The sequence below is a fragment of the Carcharhinus amblyrhynchos genome, chromosome 2, assembly GCF_965287045.1.
Source record: "Carcharhinus amblyrhynchos chromosome 2, sCarAmb.v2.hapA, whole genome shotgun sequence".
NCBI classification, from domain to species: Eukaryota; Metazoa; Chordata; class Chondrichthyes; order Carcharhiniformes; family Carcharhinidae; genus Carcharhinus; species Carcharhinus amblyrhynchos.
The window spans coordinates 122,442,409-122,465,523 of record NC_137325.1 but is presented as its reverse complement, the minus strand read 5'-3'; the positions used below and the strand labels follow the sequence as shown (position 1 = coordinate 122,465,523).

At 43.6% G+C, this 23,115-nt stretch overlaps 1 non-coding gene across 1 annotated transcript; it reads right to left on the bottom strand.

The window, feature by feature from the left end:
- Positions 1-1,778: 1,778 nt before the first annotated feature.
- On the bottom strand, positions 1,779-1,852 carry trnai-aau (transfer RNA isoleucine (anticodon AAU)). Its single transcript has one exon. It is a non-coding gene; the product is annotated as a tRNA-Ile (tRNA).
- Positions 1,853-23,115: the final 21,263 nt, after the last annotated feature.

Genomic DNA, 23,115 nt, shown 5'->3' with positions numbered 1-23,115 from the left:
ACTCTTCCCGCTCAAAAAAGACAGTAGGACTAGGGGGCACAGCCTCAAGATAAAGGGAAGGCGGTTTAGAACGGAGTTGAGGAGGAACTTCTTCACTCAAAGGGTGGTGAATCTCTGGAATTCTCTGCCCGTTGAAGTGGTGGAGGCTACCTCGCTAAATATTTTTAAGAAGCGGGTTGATGGGTTCTTGATAAGAGAGGGGATTAAGGGTTATGGGGAGAGGGCGGGAAAGTGGAACTGAGCAGTGACAGATCAGCCATGATCTTATTGAATGGCGGGGCAGGCTCGAAGGGCTAGATGGCCTACTCCTGCTCCTATTTCTTATGTTCTTATGTTCTTATGTTCATAGTACAAGGGACTTGGGTTTAATTCCTGGCTTGAGTTACTGTCTGTTTGCATGTTCTCCCTGTGTCTGTGTGGGTTTCCTCTGGGTGCTCTGGATTTGTGCCACAGTCCAATGATGTGTGGGTTAGATGCATTGGCCATGCTAAATTGCCCCTTTGTAGCCCAGAATTCATAGATTAGTAGGGTAAATATGTGCAGTTATGGGGATTGGGCCTGGATAGGATTGTTATCAGTGTAGGTTGAATGGCCTCTTTCTGCATGTAGGGATTCTATGACAATTAAAAAAGGGTTTTTTTTGTGAGGCTCTTTGAACATTTCTCTTTACCAGATATGAAAATATTGAATTCTGTCGAGGAGAGGCTCATTGGTTGACAGTCAAGCATCACTCGGTTAATTAACAAGTCATTTTGCTTTCCACTTGGTTTAAGAAGGCAGTTCACCATAAGGGTGGGTAGGTTGGCCAGTGAATGGCTGGAGCATGGGGGCAATGCTTGTGCTGATACCTCCAGGAATACATTTAATCACAGTTGGCAATCCTAATTTACCCATAATTAGCAAACATCTTCCTTTCCCAAAGGCTGGTGATTCTTGAAATTGCCTCACCAATGGCTTAACAATCCCTTCCCTTTTTAAAATATTCTTCTCCCCAAAATTCTTCAATGTCTCCCTTAGGGGATCACCCACAGATAGCTACCACAGCTAACATTATCCTCAACCATGAAGGCAGCTCTGAACTTATAATAAAAGAAAAATACTGTAGGGATGCTGGAAATCTGAAACGAGATATTAGACAGGCTAGGCTTGTATCCATTGGAGTTCAGAAGAGTAAGAGATGACTTGATTGAAGCATATTAGTTTGTGAGAGGTCTTGGCAGAATGGATGTGGAGAGGATGCTGCCTCTCATGGGAGAATCAAGAACTAGGAGCGGCTGTCAAAAAAGAAGGGTCACCCATTCAAGACAACTCAGAAGGTTGTGAGTCTTTTGAACTCTTCCTGAAAAGATGGTGGAAGGAGAGTCTTTGAATGTTTCTAAAGCAAAGATGGATAGATTCTTGGTAAGCAAGGCAGCAACAGGTTTTTGGGGGTAAGCCAAGTGCAAATTTGAAGTTAGGATCTGATCAGCCACGATTTTATGAAATGAGGAAGCAGACTCAATGGGCCGAATGGCTTTCCCCTGATCGCAGTTGCCATGTTGGCAAAAATAGAAAGTGTCTGAATTTATCCTGCACATGAATGTGCATGTTTCACGTTATCATCTACCCAATCCATCTTGCTGCAAATTTTAATAAATGCTTTGCGTTTTGTTTTCATTAGTCTCTGCAAAATAAAAAAAATATGTTTGTGCATAATAAATGGTTAGATGCTATTTTATTCTCATTGATTTTTACACGATAAAATTAAAGTTTAAGAGTTCAAAAATAAAAAAAACTACTGGCCCGTACGGGGATCGAACCCGCGACCTTGGCGTTATTAGCACCACGCTCTAACCAACTGAGCTAACCGGCCGGTATATGCAACGAGATTGATTCCGATGGTACTTAGAAGTGTCTCATAGTTACGTTTCTCCGACCTATTTTTGAAGTGCAAACTAAATTATTACAGCGTCACTAGTTTTTTTTCCCCTAAAAGTTACCAGGCTTAATCTATCTGGCCGCAATCGTGTCCACTTTGCACTCAAACAGATATTTTAGATTTAAATGAGGGGTTCTGTACGCTTCATTCATCTCCAGTGTAAGTGTTATTTGTGGTAGACTTTCTGTAAAGTTGCTAATTCTATTTGATTATTACTCCAGATTAGTTAATGTCTTGTTAAGATTCACTTTTTTCTTTCGTTTTCACTTTTAGCAATTTCAACACAATTCATGGTATCAATTTTTCTTTCTTGTGTGCATCAAGTTTGATCTCCCGGTGTTTTATCAGAGGCCCAAAGGTTGGAGTGCACATGAGCCAGTCCAGGACAATGGAGAAAGGATCCTCCAACATGGCAGCTTGTGGAGTTGGTCTTCCATAAGGACTGGAGTGGGGAACACAGGATCTGGCATGGAAGTGTAGTGGAGGACATGCTCATGTCTACATCAAGAGGCATGAAGTGGAAATAGTCGAGAGCTTGTTCAAGTTTCGAGGTGTCCAGATCACCAACAACCTGTCCTGGTTCCCACTACAATACTAAAGTTAAGAAAGCCCACCAACACCTCTACTTTTTTCAGGAGGTTAAGGAAATTAGACATGTCTGCTACGACTCTCACTAACTTTTACAGATGCACCAGAGAAATCCTTTCCATTTGTATCACAGCTTGGTATGGCTCCTGCTCTGACCTAGACCACAAAAAACTACAAAGGGTTGTGAATGAAGCCCAGCTAATCATGCAAACCAGCCTCCCACCCACTGACTCCGTCTACACTCCCCACTACCTTGAAAAAACAGCCAGCATAAACAAGGCCCCTACGCACCCCGGACATGGGGATCCAACTTCTTCCCATAGGAAAATATCTAAAAACACATACCAATCGATCAAGAACAGCTTCTTTCCTGCTGCCATCTGACTTTTGACTGGACCTACCTTACATTAAGTTGATCTTTCCCTACACCTTCACCTGCAGTGAAGAAAGTTATCTCCAATTACAACGGGATCTTGTTCAATTGGGCCAGTGGGTTGACGAATGGCAGATGGAGTTCAATTTAGACAAATGTGAGGTGATGTATTTTGGTCGATTGAACCAGGACAGAACTTAGTTAATGGTAGGGTGTTGGGGAGAGTTACAGAACAAAGAGATCTAGGGGTACATGTTCATAGCTTCTTGAAAGTGGAGTCACAGATGGACAGAGTGGTGAAGAAGGCATTCGGCATGCTTGATTTCATCGGTCAGAACATTGAATACAGGAGTTGGAACATCTTGTTGAAGTTGTACAAGACATTGGTAAGGCCACATTTGGAATACCGTGTGCAGTTCTGGTCACCCTATTATAGAAAGTATTATTAAACTGGAAAGAGTGCAGAAAAGATTTACTAGGATGCTCCTGGAACTTGATGGATTGAGTTATAAGGAGAGGCTGAATAACTGGGACTTTTTTTTCTGGAGTGTAGGAGGCTGAGGGGTGACCTTATAGAGGTATTTAAAATAATGAGGGGCATAGACAAGGTAGACAATATCTTTTCCCAAAGGTAGGGGAGTCTAAAACTAGAGGGTATAGATTTAAGATGAGAGGGGAGAGATACAAAAGTGTCCAGAGGGTGTTGAGTGTCTGGAACAAGCTGCCAGAGGTAGTAGTAGAGGCAGGTACAATTTTATCTTTTAAAAAGCATTTACAGAGTTACATGGGTATGATGGCTATAGAGGGATATGGGCCAAATGCGGGCAATTGGGATTAGCTTAGGGGTTTTAAGAGAAAGGGTGGCATGGACAAGTTGGGCCGAAGGGCCTGTTTCCATGCTGTAAACCTCTATGACTCTATGATCTTAGTTATGACTGTACCACTACATTCCACACCCTCTTCTTTCCTTCTCGATGTACAGTATGCTTGTCTGTACAGCGCGCGCAAAACAACACTTTTTACTGTATATCAATACATGTGGCAATAATTAATCAAATCAAATCAAAATGATTTATAGGTTGGGATGAAAGAATGACTGGCGGGTTTTCATGATTTCCCCTGCAGAAATTCTGCAAAAATGGTTTCCTAGCTAAAAGGTAAAATGATTTTACAAACGTTCTATTCATTATCTAAAGTGCTAACAATACTTAAACTATGTTCATAAAAGTTGCAGTACTAATGTAGCAAAAGTGCTGCAAGCTCTTCAGTGAACCTAAACAGAAACCCAGCATCACATAAACCAAGATCTAAAAAACAATGAATTTGGTAGAACAATTATGTGTTTCTATTTTGTCAAACATACAGCAATATGCCTTAGGTCAGTTTATAAAGCTCATTAAAAACAATTTATATTTGTATTGTGTCTTTAACGATAAGATCATAAGATGTTGGAGCAGAAGTAAGCCACTCGGCCTGTCAAGTCTGCTCCACCATTCAATGAGATCATGACAGATCTGATGTAATGATCAACTCCACTTTCCCGCCTTATCCCCCTAACCCTTGATTCATTTACTGATTAAAGATCTGTCTGCTTCAGCCTTGAACACACTTAACAACCCAATCTCTACAGCCCTCTGTGGTCAAGAATTTTGCAGATTCACTATCCTTAGCAATGTAATGAAACATCCCAAGATGCTTCACAGGAGCATTATAAAACCAAGTATGACACCAAGCTACATAATGAGATCAGGTGATTAAAAGCTTGGTTTAAAATGTAGGTTTTAATTAATCATTTATTCTCTAAAAAGTCAGAACTTTTTAACTATATTACTGCATCTGAAAATGCTTTACAAAAATCCTTTTAAAATTCTACTTTTTGTCCCCATACACATTAAAGAAGGCATTGCTTGCCTTAATGATTGGGGCATTGAGTACAAGATTGTTGTCATGTTGCAGCTGCAGCTTTATAAAACTTTGGTTAGGCTGTACTTAGAATATTGCATTCAATCCTGGTCCTTCTGGAAGGATGTGGAGACTATGAAGAGGGTGCAGAAGAGATTTACCAGGATACTACCTGGATTAGAGAGTATGATCTATAAGGAAAGACTGGAGACCTGTTAGAAGTCTATAAATTTATGAGATGCATAGATAGGGTTGACAGCCAGAATCTTTTTCCCAAAGTTGAAATGTCTAATATTAGGGGAGGCATGCACTTAAGGTGAGAGAGGGAAAGTTCAAAGGACTTGTGAGGGGCAAGTTTTTTACACAGAAATTGGTAGATGTCTGGAACGCGCTGCCAGGGGGGTGATGCAGGCAGATACGATAGGGGCGTTTAAGCAGCTTCTAAGTAAGCATGTGAATATGCAAGAAATAGAGAGACCTGGACCAAGGGCAGGCGGAAGGGATTAGTTGAATTTGGAGTCATGTTGGGAATAACGTTGTGGGCCGAAGGGCCTGTTCCTGTGCTATACTGTTCTATGTTCTATGATATTCCCCTTCCTCACAAAAGAACATCCTGTGCTCACCATTGACTGTAAGAGGTTTCAAGGTAAACACAGTAAAAAGACTGACAACACCAGGTTTAAGTCCAACCGATTTATTTGATAGTAAACTCACAAGCTTTCGGGGTTAGTCCCTTCGTCAGGTGAGTGGAGAGTTCTGGCCTCAGACAGAGCATATAAAGCACAGACAGTTTACAGATTACTGATTAGAATGCGAATCTTTACACCTAACCTGCTGTTCAAGTCTGAAAGTGGCGGACAATGTGAGTGGAAGGAGCACTGATCACAGGTTAAAGAGGACGATCTCAACAAGGATCTTGGGTTCATGTCACACTATCTGTAACCCCCGTGACTAGCCTGGGTTTGTAAAACCTCACTTACTGTACTGTCTGGAGACAATACACATCTCTTTAACCTGTGATCAGTGCTCCTTCCACTCACATTGTCCGCCACTTTAAGACTTGAACAGCAGGTTAGGTGCAAAGATTCGCATTCTAATCAGTAATCTGTAAACTGTCTGTGCTTTATATGCTCTGTTTGGGGCCAGAACTCTCCATTCACCTGACGAAGGGACTAACCCCGAAAGCTTGTGAGTTTACTATCAAATAAATCGGTTGGACTTAAACCTGGTGTTGTCAGGCTTTTGACTGTGTTTACCCCAGTCCAACGCCGGCATATCCACATCAAGGTTTCAAGACCAGACCTTAAATTTTGGATTGGGAGGCACTGAATGCAGTGATATCAGGACAACTTATTAAGCAACAAAATTTATATTTAACAAAAGAAGGCAGATAATATCTGAGAAGTGGTTTGTCTTTCTGCTAACTCTAGGGGCATGAGTAATCTTTCTTCTCTCCCTGTCTTTTTGAAATCCATGTACTGAGTCTCTTCAAGTTAGTTTTTTTACCCTCTGTAGCGAGGGGTCTTGCTGTGTTCTCATGTTGCCATTGTGATTGAATCTTTGTTGTTTAACTTGTCGTGGACAAGTGTCTCATGGTCGCAGTCAACACCGAAACATCATTGACATTTTCCTGTATGATCATTCGCCAAATGTAATAATCCTTACACTCATTTAGTTATAGCTCCAAAGTACAATGATCTAAACGTTTCAAAGCACAGCCTTTGATCACGACTGGTAACATAGTTCAGACATGTGTTCTTACTTGCCTTTTGCTATTCACACTGCATTATCAATTCCTGTTAGTGTGACTTTGATTTGATTCAAGTCACTCAGGCCATATGCCCTAAGCATATATTTAGAATTAACCCTTCTACCAAAGCTCATAAAACATACACATAAAAAGGGATTTATAACACAAAGTTTAAAAAGTACGAACAGTATAAAAAGTTCACACTTCCTAAATGACCAGAAAACTCCATTCAACCACCATATAAATAATGTGGTAACATGAGCAGGTACGAGACTGGGAATTCTATGGCAAATAACTTATCTCTGCGCCCCAAAGTCCGTGCACCATTGATAAGTATGAAATACTCTCCGCTTGCCTGGATGAATGCACATCCCACAACACTTAAGAAGTTTGATACCATCCAGCCTGTTTGAATAGCACCCCAGGGGGATTGAATATAAAAATAGGGAGGTCTTGCTGCGGCTGTATAGGGCATTGGTGAGGCCGCAACTGGAGTACTGTGTGCAGTTTTGGTCGCCGCACTTACGCAAGGATATTTTGGCCTTGGAGGGAGTGCAGAGGAGGTTTACTAGGCTGATACTGGAGTTGAGGGGGTTGAGCTACGAGGAGAGGCTGAATAAACTAGGCTTGTACTCGTTAGAGTTTAGAAGAATGAGGGGAGATCTCATTGAGATGTATAAGATGATGAATGGGATGGATAGGATAGAGGTGGAGAGACTCTTCCCGCTCAGAAAGGACAGTAGGACTAGAGGGCACAGCCTCAAGATAAAGGGGGGGGCGGTTTAGAACAGAGTTGAGGAGGAACTTCTTCACTCAAAGGGTGGTGAATCTCTGGAACTCTCTGCCTGTTGAAGTGGTGGAGGCTGCCTCGCTCAATATTTTTAAGACGCGGGTTGATGGGTTTTTGATAAGCGAGGGGATTAAGGGTTATGGGGAGAGGGCGGGAATGTGGAACTGAGCCACGACAGATCAGCCATGATCTTATTGAATGGCGGGGCAGGCTCGAAGGGCCAGATGGCCTACTCCTGCTCCTATTTCTTATGTTCTTATGTTCTTATGCACCTTAAACTTTCCCTCCCCCATTATATGCATATCATATTGACTTTAAGAGGTTAGCAGCGCGTAGTATCTACAAGATATACTGTAGTGACCTCCCAAGTCTCCTTTGACAATGCTTTCCAAATCTTTGCCACCAAGGGACAAGGGCAACATAAACATGGGGACATCACCATTTACAGGTTCCCCTCCAAGTCACACACCATCCTGACTTAGAATTATATCATAAGAAGTCTCACAACACCAGGTTAAAGTCCAACAGGTTTATTTGGTAGCACAAGCCACTAGCTTTTGGAGTGGAGCTCCTTCATCAGGTGAGTGGGATTTCAGTTCACAAACAGGGCATATAAAGACACAAACTCAATTTACAAACTAAAGGTTGGAATGCGAGTCTTTACAGGTAATCAAGTCTTAAAGGTACAGACAATGTGAGTGGAGAGAGGGTTTAGCACAGGTTAAAGAGGTGTGAATTGTCTCCAGCCAGGACAGTTAGTGAGATTTTCCAAGCCCAGGCAAGTCGTGGGGGTTATAGATAGTGTGACATGAACCCAAGATCCCAGTTGAGGCCATCCTCATATGTGCAGAACTTGGCTATCAGTCTCTGCTCAGCGATTCTGCGTTGTTGTGTGTCGTGAAGGCCGCCTTGGAGAACACTTACCGGTAGATCAGCGGCCGAATACCCATGACCATTGAAGTGTTCCCCAACAGGAAGAGAACACACTTGCCTGGTGATTGTCAAGCGGTGTTCATTCATCCGTTGTCATAGTGTCTGCATGGTCTCCCCAGTGTACCATGCCTCGGGACATCCTTTCCTGCAACGTATGCCTGATGAAGGAGCAGCGCTCTGAAAGCTGGTGGCTTGTGCTATCGAATAAACCTGTTGGACTTTAACCTGGTGTTGTGAGACTTCTTACTGTGTTTATCCCTGCCCAACTCTGGCATCTCCACATCTTAGAGATAAATCACCATTCTTTCACCATTGCTAGGTCAAAACCCTTGAACTTCCTCCCTCATAGCACTGTGGTATATCTACACCACACAGCTAGTGGATCAAGAAGGCAGCTCATCACTACCTTCTCAAGAGCAATTAGGGACAGAGTATAATCTAGCTTTGCCCTTGCACCCACCCCATGTGAACACCCAGCAATAAGGAAGTAGCAACCTCGCACATAAAGAAAGGCAAGGTATCACTGTGCTGCCAGTCCCTGGAACCAAATCACTGTGCAAGTTCACCACCTAAAGAAGAGCAGTCATAGAAGAAAACTGGGAGAAAAAATAGTTTGTAAAGTGGCCTGTGTTTTTAGAATGTTTTAATGTTTTTTTCCAAGGGTTTGAATACAATTCAATATATCCATTTGTGTAAAGAGAAAATATGATGTGGTGATGTCAGCGTTGGACTTGGGTGGGCACAGTAAGAAGTCTCACAACATCAGGTTAAAGTCCAACAGATCTATTTGGTAGCATCAGCTTTTGAAGCGGTGCTCCTTCATCAGGTGAGTGTCTCTCTGATGAAGGGGCAGCACTCCAAAAGCTCGTGCTACCAAGTTAAACCCATTGGACTTTAACTTTGGGTTGTGAGTCTTCTTAAAGAGAAAATAATTACAGCATCTGAACAGTTGAAGGAAATACAGTATATGAGATATGGTGAACACAGTTCTATGGTTAATTTAACAAATGTTAGTGAAATTGCAGTGCAAGAAAGTTAGCTATTCAAGAGGGTTAGTCTACCCATTTGAGAGGCTGTTCAATTTTGCTCTAGCAGTGGCTAATATTATGTCTTCCGGTTGCAAGATATTTAAAGTTGTCACACTTTTTGACTCAAAACACTTCACTAAATGTATTTAGTTCTCTGTGTGGCTGGTGAACTGATACGTTGCTGCTTGGCACATGACTGCAGTGCAGCAGTGAATGCAGCACCTTGGATGTATGTAGGCATAACAATTAGTTTTGAAACTCTTTCTGAATAACATAATAACTTAGAATACTGTAGTGTTGCTGCAGTGCACCATAGTGGCCCTCCAGCCCCTTTGATTTCGAGAAGTCTTGTAAACTCAATTCAATACAAAACCTGGACATTCAAGTGGTCAATATTTGAAAAATGCTGTAAAGCTGCACTGTTCCAGTCACAAGCTGGTTCCTTCCTGTTATTGCTGCTGATAGGGTGACTATCTGGAACAATGTTGAGGGGCCCCATCAAGGCAGCAGGAATGGCAGAGCCCAGGTGAGGCAACTGGAGCAGTGGTGCGCGGCCCACTCTTTGACCGTTTCCCTCTAGCCCCATAAAATCTTTTCTCTTCAGATAATTATCCAGTTCCCTTTTGAAAACTGCAATTGAATTTGTCTTCACCACACACTTAGGCAATGCATTCCAGATTCAAACCTTTTGTTATATAAAGAAGCTTTCCTCTTGTTGCCTGGTTCTTCCGTGAATCACTTTAGAGTTTTCAGCATTCTGGCAACGGGCATATGTTTTCTCCATTTATACTCTCCAGCTCCCTCATGATTCTAAACATTTCTAACAAATCTCCTCTCAATCTTTTCTTTCACAGTAAGTTCATTGCAGTGTTAATGCAAGCATATTTATGACACTAATGAATAAACTTCAAACTCTTCTCCAAGAAGAGTAGCCCCAGCTTTGCTAATCTATCCACACAACTGAAGTTTCTCATCTTCAGAACTGTTCTTGTAAATCTTTTCTATGCCCTTTAGAAAACCTTCATGTTCTTCCCATTGAGACTGAACCAATGTTTTATAAAGAGTTCGTAACCTATTTGCTGCTGTAGTCTGAGTCTCTATGTGTAAAACAATGGATTTACTATAACTGAGTATTAGTTTCTCAACCTGCCTGTTGCCTTCAATGATTTGTGCCCAGATACACCCAGATCCCTTTGCTCCTGCCTTTCCTTTAGAATTGGATCATTTATGTTATGTGAACTCTCATTGCTCTTCTGACCAAAATATATAATTTCATACTTCTCTACATTAAATTTCATCTGCCACAGGTCTCCCATTCCATCAGCCTGTCTATATCCTCTTGAAGTCTATCACTATCGTCACAATTCACACTGTTGCTCCATCTTCAAATTTTGAAATTGTGTCCTGTACATGCAAGTCTAGGCTACAAATAGAAATCAAGAAGAGCTCGAATCCCTCCATATGCTAGTTGATTTGTTTTATTACTGTCACATGTATTCACGTATAGTGAAAAGTATTGTTTCTTGTGCACTATACAAACAAAACATACCATTCATAGAGAAGGAAACGAGAGAGTGCAGAACGTAGTGTTACAGTCATAGCTATGGTGTTGAGAAAGATCAACTTAATGTGAGATAAGTCCATTCAAAAGTCTGACAGCAGCAGGGAACAAGCTGAGGTTGTACATGACCTCAGACTTGTGTGTCTTTTTCCACAGAAGAAGGGAAGAAGTTGGAAGAGAGAATGCCTGGGATGTGTGGGGTCCTTAATTATGCTGGCTGCTTTGTCAAGGTAGCAGGAAGTGTAGACAGAGTCAATGGATGGGAGGCTGGTTTGCGTGATAGATTGGGCTACATTCACAACTTTCGGAGTTCCTTGCAGTCTTGGGCAGAGCAGGAGCCATACCAAGTTGTGATACAATCAGAAAGAATGCTTTCTATGATGCATCTGTAAAAGTTGGTGAGAGTCGTAGGTGACATGCCGAATTTTCTTAGTCTCCTGAGAAAGTAGAGGCATTGATGGACTTTCTTAACTGTAGTGTTGGTATGGGGGGACCAGGGCAGGTTGTTGGTGATCTGGACACCTAAAACCTTGAAGCTCTCCACCCTACCCCCCAGTCAAAAGTAAATAAAGTCTTCTGTAATTCATGTTTCAGTAGGATTGAATTAAATAATTAAACTGTTACTTAATAAAATTCTAGCTACGCTAAAGATTAAAGTTTCAAAATACCGCATGGTTGAAAATAAGATGCCTAATTGGCACTAATATTTTTCACCTGAAAAGTATATCTTTACTGACATTTGGGGACTAAACTGTTTAATACATAATGTAATGACTTTAATCACACCATTGAAGTTGGCCTATTGGAATATGAGCTCCCTGATTAAGGGGCCAATTGATGGGCCAATCAAGGAGACTTTACTTTGTATATAACCGGGAGTGTCACTCTCAAAGGTAGACTGCTGACTGACAGCACTGTGCTGTTGGGATTGTAAATAAAGGGATTCTGGTGAAGGGACTTCTGCCTCTGTGAACTTATTACGTATAGGAAAACAATCTAATAGTGGATTTAGAAATAATATGCCCAACACATTTGAGCTCCTGTACCTCAAAACTTCCCACAACATCACTGACAATATAACAACAAAACAATCTGTTTAAATATATGGTTTCACATTTGCTCTTTAGAATCCATCAATAAAGTAACATTATTAATTATTGTATTAATTGAGATACCATTCAACTTTTGTTTTAAAAGATATTGACAAATGATTTTTTCAGTAAATATAAGATGGAGATCTTTGCACTCATCTGGATTAAAACAAAACCTCAGACTTCAAATACACAATATCATCTGATAAATTGAGTGAGATTGAAAGTGAAGAACTCTTGTGCAACTTAAAGGAATACATCTTTCATAATCACATTTTTTAACTGATGTACTTAGAACTGTTCAGGCAAAAGTGATTGCATTGAATTTTGGTCAGATAATGCCATCTAGTGGGCAAGGGTAGCCCACCAAAATGCTTTTAACAACTTAAATTTTGAATCACTCAGCGCATTGAACTTTGATTCAGAAGTGGGCTGTGTTATGGGCTCTGTTCAAAGCATAATTTGTGAAATTTGGAAGCCAGAAGAAACTTCTAACAGAAACTCATCATGGACCCAAAATTCCTGTATTAGGAAAGAACGAAAAATAGCAATTGCTGATATGGGGGAAGTGGCAAATTTTGGGAAGTCCCTTGATCTTCTGAATTGCGGAGTGCCTTGATCTTCTGAATTGCTAACTCATTTGCACTCCATCATAAATTCTGACGGATGTGACAATGGGTTAAAGGCATGTCCACCTTAAAGGCACAGCCATACAAATGAGCCGATACCATTACTTCCACCTATTCCATTTGACCCTCTGAATGAGTGCCTGTCGAAAGCAGATGTTTCTACCATGTTTATTTAAGATGGACATGGATCAGTGGTAAATTGATGCAGCTTTGATCCACCTGATAGTTTTGCTCAAATATTTACATTTCCTGCATCAGTTTCAAAAATACTTCTGTTGCTTTCTCAATCTGAAGTCATTGCAACAATTTTGTTTCTACATGCAGAAGTTTACCTTTTCCACATTAGCCTACAAATCAAGCTCCAACATGGAGTTCTCATCTATTTTCAATTTACATGTTGGAGGATAAGAAGCCAGACGACACCAGAGGACAAACAAGCGATCCCAGTTGTGTTCTGCCAGGAGGATGACGCAAATGCAGCCATTCGTTCCTAAGTCTCTTTCAGGAATGGTATCTTAGTCTGCCATGAAGCTTTGGCAGCTCTGCCTTTATTGCCGTGGAAAGATCTTCAGACGAGATCAGCAGCAAGCACTGACATCTAGCACTGCTGCCTCGCAGCGCCAGGGACCAGGGTTCGATTGTTGCTTGGGTCACTATCTGCGCAGAGTCAACACGTTTCCCCTGTGGCTGCAAGAGTTTCCTCCGGGTGCTTTGGTTTCCTCCCACAGTTGGAAAGACGTGCTGGTTAAGTGCGTTGGCCATGCTAAATTTTCCCTCAGTGTACCCGAACAGGCACCAGAGTGTGGTGACAAGGGGATTTTCACAGTAACTTCATTGTGGTGACACTAATACTTTTAAACTTAAACACAGTAGCAGAGAAGATCACAACAACACCGACCATTAATGCTACCTGCTCATTTCAGGGAGTGACTGGTCGAGATTATTTGCTGTATATATTTGCATCAGATAAGCCAGAAAAGCCCCACCAGCGCAGTTAAACAATGGTATCAGGCAGAATGAAAGTTGTTGGATTTCCCAGGATCAAGGGGCCACCAAATATATTTATGTGACAATGCATGTCCAAATATTAACTCCCAGAATTACACCAGTTGAAAGCTTTTATTCCCTGAACACACAAAGGCACAATCATAAACACAAATTCATGCAAGTTAATGAGAGCTATGCTGGGAGCTGTCAAAATATTTTACACTTTGGCAATCTAAGGTACTTCAAAATCAAGGCAAATTACATAATCTCTGCTAAGTGGGTCCTCATATGTGATACCACAGCTTTTGGCTATGCTCCAAATTTTCCCGCCTTCCCCGCGATGATGTCCACTGCTAGCGAGACTGGAAAATCCTGGCCAAGGTATTTATGTGGCTGGTCCAGTTCAATTTCTGGACAATGGTGATCCTCAGTATGTTGAAGATTTGGAACTCTGTGATGGTAATGTCATTGAATGTCTTGGGAGGTGATTATACTCTTTCTTTGCTGAAGCTGGGATGAAATTGGTTTCACAATAAAAAATAACAAGGTCATGAGAAATTGAAAAATCTCTGTGTGAGAACAAAGACTTATAAAGCTCTACAGAAATTTGTTCCGAAGCCCCTATTGGTCACTCCTGCAGTACATCACTGCAGGCGTTCCTCAGGATTGGTGTCAGTGTGCTTGAATGATGTGTCTGGCACAGCTGAAGGTGTGTTGATGCAGAGAGATTGACAGTATTGAGATTGTGATGCTGACAACATTGGTGGGTGAGTGCAGTTGCGGTGCTGTATATGAATGTTCAATGTGAGTCTGAGTACCAGGTTGCTTGAGTGATGGGAGTGTGACGCAAATACCCAAGAGGTTGTTGGTATGATGAGAATGAGATACAATGTGAGAATGCATGCACTCACCTTGACCAACCCTATCAATGTGTAAGGTAATTATATTTGTTGCAGTAACACTGCCGTATTTGTAGGGCAGCACACTGGGCATTAACCTCCTGGGCAATATGCTCCAACTTTACTCTCTGGCCGAGCTTTGAGGACTTAATTACACCCTAGGGAAATATTGATCGAATTCTAGACTCAACTATACAGACTATAAACAACAATATTGCATAACTGAACTCAGAATTTCTTCCCATGCTTGCTGAGGCATCCTTGAAATGGTGATAAGTTATTTTTGTTGTGTATCATGGCAAATATGTAGTCTCTGTTTCATCGGTGGTGAGCTGATGTCCTGAACCTTGGCAATGGGCAGGAAAAACGGCCTTATGGGCTCTTGCTGTCAGTTGCAGAGACTGTTCAGAGGGGAGGTGTAAAGCAAATAAGAGAAATGAAGAAGGAATACAAAAAGAAACTGGCATCTAAGCTGAAAGGGAATCCCAAAGTCTTCAATGAGCATATAATTAATAATTCCAATCCCATTCGCACACCTGGTACTAAGTGGACCCATAGCTAGTAATTCCAGGGACATAAAGAACATAAGAACATAAGAAATAGGAGCAGGAGTAGGCCATCTAGCCCCTCGAGCCTGCCCCGCCATTCAATAAGATCATTGCTGATCTGTCGTGTCTCAGTTCCACATTCCCGCCCTCTCCCCATAACCCTTAATCCCCTTGCCTATCAAAAACCTATCAACCCGCGTCTTAAATATATTTAGCGAGGCAGCCTCCACCACTTCAACGGGCAGAGAATTCCAGAGATTCACCACCCTTTGAGTGAAGAAGTTCCTCCTCAACTCCGTTCTAAACCGCCCCCCTTTTACCTTGAGGCTGTGCCCCCTAGTCCTATTGTCTTTTTTGAGCGGGAAGAGTCTTTCCACCTCTATCCTATCCATCCCATTCATCATTTTATACGTCTCAATGAGATCTCCCCTCATTCTTCTAAACTCTAACGAGTACAAGCCTAGTTTATTCAGCCTCTCCTCATAGTTCAACCCCCTCAACTCCGGTATCAGCCTAGTAAACCTCCTCTGTACTCCCTCCAAGGCCAAAATATCCTTGCGTAAGTGTGGCGACCAAAACTGCACACAGTACTCCAGCTGCGGCCTGACCAGTGCCCTATGCAGCTGCAGCAAGACCTCCCTACTTTTATATTCAATCCCCCTCGCTATGAAGGCCAGCATCCCATTCGCCTTCCTGACCACCTGCTGCACCTGCAGGCTGGGTTTTTGCGACTCATGCACAAGGACCCCGAGGTCCCTCTGCACCATCGCATGCTGCAGTTTTTCGCCATGTAAGTAATAGTCCTTCCTACCATTATTCCTACCAAAGTGGACAACTTCACATTTGCCAACATTAAATTCCAGGTCGCTAGTGTGTTGCCAAAGGCTTATAATTTGAAGGGCATTACTCCACATCAAACATTGCTGACCAGGAATCTCATCCGCTCTCACTACCAGCCTCTAGCATGTTTGGAATGACTTGTAGGCTGACACACTGTTTGACCACGTTATGAATACACTTTTCTTGGCCATCAAGACCTGGGATGGGACTCAAACCCAAAGCTTCCAGATCAGAGGCAGGGCCAATATCCATAGCCCTCCTATATAAATAGCAAATGGGTAGTCAATGGAGGAATAGAACTGATTAGGGATCGAAAAATGGATTTACAAATGGACAGTAAGAAGTCTCACAACACCAGGTTAAAGTCCAACAGGTTTATTTGGTAGCATGAGCCACAAGCTTTCAGAGCGCTTCTCCTTCATCAGGTGAGTGGGAGTTGTGTTCAAAAACAGGGCATATAAAGACACATATTCAATTTACAAGATAATGGTTGGAATGTGAGTCTTTACAGGTAATCGAGTCTTAAAGGTACAGACAATTTGAGTGGAGAGAGGGTTAAGCACAGGTGAAAGAAATGTGTATTGTCTCCAGCCAGGATAGTTAGTGAGATTTTGCAAGCCCAGGCAAGTTGTGGGGGTTACCAGTTGTGTGACGTGTACCCAAGATCCTGGTTGAGGCTGTCATCATATGTGCGGAACTTGGCTATCAGTTTCTGCTCAGAAATTCTGTGTTGTGTGTCATGAAGGCTGCCTTGGAGACCGCTTACCCGAAGATCAGAGGCTAATTGCCCATGATTGCTGAAGTGTTCCCAATAGGAAGAGAACATTCCTGCCTGGTGATTGTCGAGCGGTGTTCATTCATCCGTTGTCATAGCGTCTGCATGGTCTCCCCAATGCACTATGCCTCGGGACAACCTTTCCTGCAGCGTATCAGGTAAACAACGTTGGCCGAGTTGCAAGAGTATGTACCGTGTACCTGGTGAATGGTATTCTCACGTGAGATGATGGTATCCATGTTGATGATCTGGCACATCTTGCAGAGGTTGCTGTGGCAGGGTTGTGTGGTGTTGTGGTCACTGCTCTCCTGAAGGCTGGGTAGTTTGCTGCGGACAATGGTCCATTTGAGGTTGTGCGGTTGTTTGAAGGGAAGAGGTTGGGGTGTGGGGATGGCCTTGGCGAGATGTTCGTCTTCATCGATGACATGTTGAAGGCTCCGGAGAAGATGTCGTAGCTTCTCCACTCCAGGGAAGTACTGGATGACAAAGGGTACTCTGTCCTCCCTGTCCTGTGTTGTCTTCTGAGGAGATTGGTGCGGTTTTTCACTGTGGTGCATCGGAATTGCCGATCGATGAGTCGAGCGCCATTACGTGTTTTAATGAGAGTATCTTTCAGCAAATTTCTTACAAATGGAGGCAGAGTGCATGGCTGGGATATGAAATGAATACTTTGCATCTGTTTTTATCAAGCAAGATAATGCTACCAGGTCATGGTGAAAGAGAAGGTAATGCAGACTCTAGAAGGGTTAACGTTTGATTCGGAGGAGGTATTGGATTGGCTTCCTGTACTTAAATTGATAAGGCACCAGGATAGATCCAGGTTACTGTGGGTATGGATTGAGGAAGCACAGGCCATAATTTTTCAATCTTCTGAATATTATTCTGAATGATATTTAAATGGAGAAAAACTACAGAAATCTGCAGCACAGAGGGATTTGGAGGTCCTCGTGCATACATCACAAAAAAGCTAGCATGCAAGTTCAGCAGGTACTTTATTTCAAAAGAAATGGAGTATAAAAAAGGGATGTCTTCCTAAATAAGTAGATTACACCTGAAGTACTGTGAACAGTTTGGTCCCCTCAGCTAAAGGAAGATGTGCTGGTATTGGAGGCATTCCAGAGAAAGTTCGTTAGATTGATCCCAAGTATGAAGGGGTTTTCTTAAGAGGAGTAGCCGAGTAGGTTGAGCCTTTACTTATTGGAGTCCTGAAGAATGAAAGGTGACCTTGTTGAGACATATAGGATTCTCAAGGAGCATGAAAAGATAGATGCTGAGAGGTCATTTCTGCTTGTAGGAGAGTCTAGGACCAGAAGGCATAATCTCAGAGTAAGAATCACCCATTTACAACAGAAGTGAGGAGGATTTTTTCTCTCAGGATGGTGAAACTGTGGAATTCTTTATCACAAAGAGTTGAATATGTTCAAGGCTGAGATAGACAGATTTTTAATCAGCAAGGCGATTCAAGGGTTATGAGGATAAGGTGGGACAGTGGGGTTGAGGATTATACCAGATCACTCATGATTTCTTTGAATGGCAGGGCAGACTCAATGGGTCAAGTGGCCTATTTCTGCTCCTACACTTTATGATGTTATGACTTGGAGTCTTATTCCACAAAACAAGGAAGTTATCACTAGTTATCAAATTTTACTGATCTGAAATGAGGACGCTCTAATCCATTGGCTTCACATCAAAATAGTTCCATTTCAGCATCAAGGCTTCTAAATGTATGATTTGGGAATGCAGGCTCTGGGGAGGAATCACAAGTGCAGCATATATGGAGGCTAATCATGTGCTCCTGAAAATTAACATTCCTAACAGGCCCAGTCATTAATTAGAAGTGATATATTGTTAATTGGAATGCCAGGTTGTGGAGTGGAGCAATAAGCCAAGTTAGGTTGCACTTGTCTTTCAAACCTTCTCACACCAACCAGTTGGTTGAGAAGTCATGGTCTTGGTAAAGCAGCTTGGTGACCTCAAAGACATTGCAGCATCAGTATTGGCATTGGCACCAGTATTGGGGTAGGTGGGACCTGTTCGGGCGGGATGGGGTTGGTCTGAACCGTGCTGGGACCAGAGTGCTGGCGAATCGAGTAAAGAGGACTGTAGACAGGGCTTTAAACTAATTGGGGGGGGAGGGTGCGAGGGTAGGTGATGGTACGAGGTCTAAAGTTAAGGAGAGTGTACATGTAAGGGAAGAGGCCGAGGATGTCCCAATAATAGAGGGAGTAGGGGGCGTGAGTATAGTTGGTGGCGTTGCGGCAAATAGGGTCCAGGTGAAGGCTGGGATGAAAGCACTTTATCTGAATGCACGAAGCATTCGGAATAAAGTGGATGAGCTGATGGCGCAGATCGACACAAATGGATACGATCTGGTGGCCATTACAGAGACGTGGCTGCAGGGTGACAGGGACTGGGAGCTGAATGTACAGGGCTATCAAGTGTTTAGGAAGGATAGGCAGGAGGGAAAAGGGGGGGGCGTAGCTCTGCTGATTAAGGATAGCATCACGGTGGTAGCAAGGGATGATATTGGAGCCAAGGAGCAGAGGGTGGAATCGTTGTGGGTGGAGATTAGGAACAGCAAAGGGAGGAAGATGCTGGTGGGTGTCGTCTATAGGCCCCCGAATAATGATCTGGAGATGGGGCGGGCTGTTAACGCGCAAATAAGTGCGGCGTGCAGGAATGGGACGGCCGTAGTTATGGGGGATTTCAATCTGCATATTGATTGGTCGACCCATGTTGGACGTGGGGGGCTCGAGGAAGAGTTCTTGGAATGCTGCCGGGACAGTTTCCTCGAACAGTGTGTGTTGGAGCCGACGAGGGAGCGAGCTATCTTGGATCTGGTGCTATGTAATGAAGCGGGTAGAATTAGGGATCTTGTGGTGAAGGATCCTCTTGGGGAGAGTGATCATTGTATGGTGGAGTTTCTGGTGCAGATGGAGGAGGAGAAAGTGGGTTCCCGGACACGCGTCCTTTGTTTGAATAGAGGGGAATACGGTAGGATGAGAGAAGAATTGGCGAATGTGGACTGGGAGAGCGCGTTGGAGGGAGGGTCTGTTGAGGAGCAGTGGAGGATCTTTAAGGAGATCTTTCTTGGTGCTCAACGGAAATTTATTCCGATGGTCAAAAAGGATAGTAGGAGGAGAGGTAATAAGCCGTGGATAACGAAGGAAGTGAAGGAAAGTGTTAAACTAAAAGCGGAGGAATTTAGAGTAGCTAAGAGTAGTGGGCGAGAAGAGGATTGGGAGAGGTTTAAATGTCAACAAAGATTGACAAAGAAGTTGATAAGGAAGGTTAGGAGAAACTATGAAGCTGGGCTAGCGCTTAATATAAAAAAGGATAGCAAGAGTTTTTATAAATATATAAAAAGGAAGAGGCTGGCTAGGGTGAATGTTGGTCCTTTAGAGGATGAGAAAGGGGACCTAGTGGTAGGGGATGGGGATATGGCTAAGATATTGAATAACTTTTTTGTTTCTGTCTTCACGGAGGAGGACGTGAATAATTTGCCGGGTGTTAGCGATGGAAAGGTGGTAGGACTGGAGGGTCTTAATGACATTACTGTTACTAGAAAGACGGTGCTCGACAGACTGGAGGGGCTGATTGTGGACAAGTCCCCAGGACCGGATGGAATGCATCCAAGGGTTCTGAAAGAAATGGCGGAGGTGATAGTGGATGCCTTGGTGGTTATTTTCCAAACGTCGCTGGATTCCGGGGAAGTGCCGGATGATTGGAAAACGGCTAATGTTACGCCGTTGTTTAAGAAGGGTGCCAGGCAAAAGGCGGGGAATTATAGGCCGGTTAGTTTAATGTCTGTGGTAGGTAAAATGTTAGAATCTGTCATTAAGGAGGAAATTGCGAGGCATCTTGAAGGGAATTGCTTGATAGAGCAGACGCAGCACGGTTTCATTCAAGGGAAGTCGTGTCTGACAAATTTACTGGAGTTCTATGAGGATGTGTCTAGGGCGGTGGATAGAGGAGAGCCGGTGGATGTGGTCTTTCTAGATTTTCAGAAGGCGTTTGACAAAGTGCCTCACAAGAGGTTATTGCAGAAGGTTGAGGGACATGGAGTTGGGGGTAGGGTGTTAGCGTGGATAGAGGATTGGTTGTCAAATAGGAGGCAGAGAGTGGGGGTCAACGGGTGCTATTCGGATTGGCGGATGGTGACTAGTGGAGTGCCCCAGGGGTCGGTGCTGGGGCCTCAGCTTTTTACCATTTATATAGATGATCTGGAGGAGGGAACCGAGTGTAGGGTGTCGAAATTTGCTGATGACACCAAGATTGGGGGAACGGCAAATTGTGCGGAGGGTGTGGAGAGTGTGCAGAAGGATTTAGATAGGCTGGGCGAATGGGCCAGGAAATGGCAAATGGAATTTAATGTTGGCAAGTGTGAGGTGGTCCACTTTGGTAGGAAGAATGGTAGGAAGGACTATTACTTACGGGGCGAAAAACTGCAGCAGGCGACGGTGCAGAGGGACCTCGGGGTCCTTGTGCATGAGCCGCAAAAACCCAGCTTGCAGGTGCAGCAGGTGGTCAGGAAGGCGAATGGGATGCTGGCCTTCATAGCGAAGGGGATTGAATATAAAAGTAGGGAGGTCTTGCTGCAGCTGTATAGGGCATTGGTGAGGCCGCAACTGGAGTACTGTGTGCATTTTTGGGCGCCGCACCTGCGCAAAGATATTTTGGCCTTGGAGGGAGTGCAGAGGAGGTTTACTAGGCTGATACCGGAGTTGAGGGGGTTGAGCTATGAGGAGAGGCTGAATAAACTGGGCTTGTACTCGTTAGAGTTTAGAAGAATGAGAGGAGATCTCATTGAGACGTATAAGATGATGAATGGGATGGATAGGATAGAGGTGGAAAGACTCTTCCCGCTCAAAAAAGACAATAGGACTAGGGGGCACAGCCTCAAGGTAAAAGGGGGGCGGTTTAGAACGGAGTTGAGGAGGAACTTCTTCACTCAAAGGGTGGTGAATCTCTGGAATTCTCTGCCCGTTGAAGTAGTGGAGGCTGCCTCGCTAAATATTTTTAAGACGCGGGTTGATGGGTTTTTGATAGGAGAGGGGATTAAGGGTTATGGGGAGAGGGCGGGAAAGTGGAACTGAGCAGCGACAGATCAGCCATGATCTTATTGAATGGCGGGGCAGGCTCGAAGGGCTGGATGGCCTACTCCTGCTCCTATTTCTTATGTTCTTATGTTCTTATCAGCAATAATGCAAGTAGAGCTGACACCAACATAGCCCATTGCAGATTGTGAGCTTTACTACATAGACTCATTCCTCATTATTGTCTGCCATGTTACATTTCAGAGACAAAGTCAAAGATGAAAAGGGTCCAAGGCTGAATGCTACCTTTCTGAGGGTGCTAACGCAATGAAGGAGGTGAAAGAAGGAAATGTGATGCACAGCAAAGCTCCACCAGGATGTCCAGGGACAAGAGAAATCAGATCAGGCACAAGGGGCCATGTCTGAGCTTGTCCCGATTTCTGGTAAATCACTTAGATTCACGAAGACCTGACTCGCTGTGGAGTTGGAGGCTAGCCCTGCCAGTAGCTTTGAAAAAGACTGCCAAGCTCAGTTTGTTTGCCTCTGGGTCTTTCCAGGAATTAATACGGAACCTAAGTGGCATTTGTCAGTCTGCAACACATTGATGCATAAAGGAGGTCACTGATGCCCTTTATAGGAAGGCACATCAGTATGTGACAGAGTGGCACAGTGGCATGGTGGTTAGCACTGCTGCCTCACAGCGCCAAGGACCTGGGTTCAATTCCAGCTGCAGGTCACTATCTGTGTGGAGTTTGCATGTTCTCCCGTGTCTCTGTGGGTTTCCTCCGGGTGCTCCGATTTCCTCCCACAATCCAAAGATGAGTGGGTTAGCTTGATTCACCATGATAAATTCACCCTAGTGTCAGGGGGATTAGCACAGTAAATATGAGGGTTTGCAGGAATAGGGCCGGGGTGGGATTGTGGTCAACGCAGACTCAATGGGCCGCATTGCCTCCTTCTGCACTATAGGGATTCAATGATGATGCGAGGTTTGCTCTGAACCAAGAAAGCCAGACTGTGAGATTCAAAGGGTTCACCTCCATCACAGGCTTCCCAAGAGTGCAGGGTGCAATTGACTGATATCAGCCATGATTGAATGGCGGAGCAGACTTAATGGGCCAAGTGGCCTAATTCTGCTCCTATGTCTTACGGTCTTATGGACTATATCCATATGGCTTTAAGGACTCCATGGTACAGCCCCTGAAGTTTATAAACCGCAAATCTACCATTCTATCAATGTTCAACTGGTGTGTGGTCATCAGAAGCATGTAATGCACATCTGTGCCAGATCCTCCTACATCCTGAGTCACTCCCAGGTGCCTGAGATTTTTGAGTGGTCATTACATCTCCAGGGATGGTTGCTGAGAGATGAGGGGTACCCATTGGCTGATATCACAGGTTCATCACCCTCAAAGTTGTTTGGGTAAGAGGTACAAAGCTGCTCACATCTCCACATGCTCCCTTATA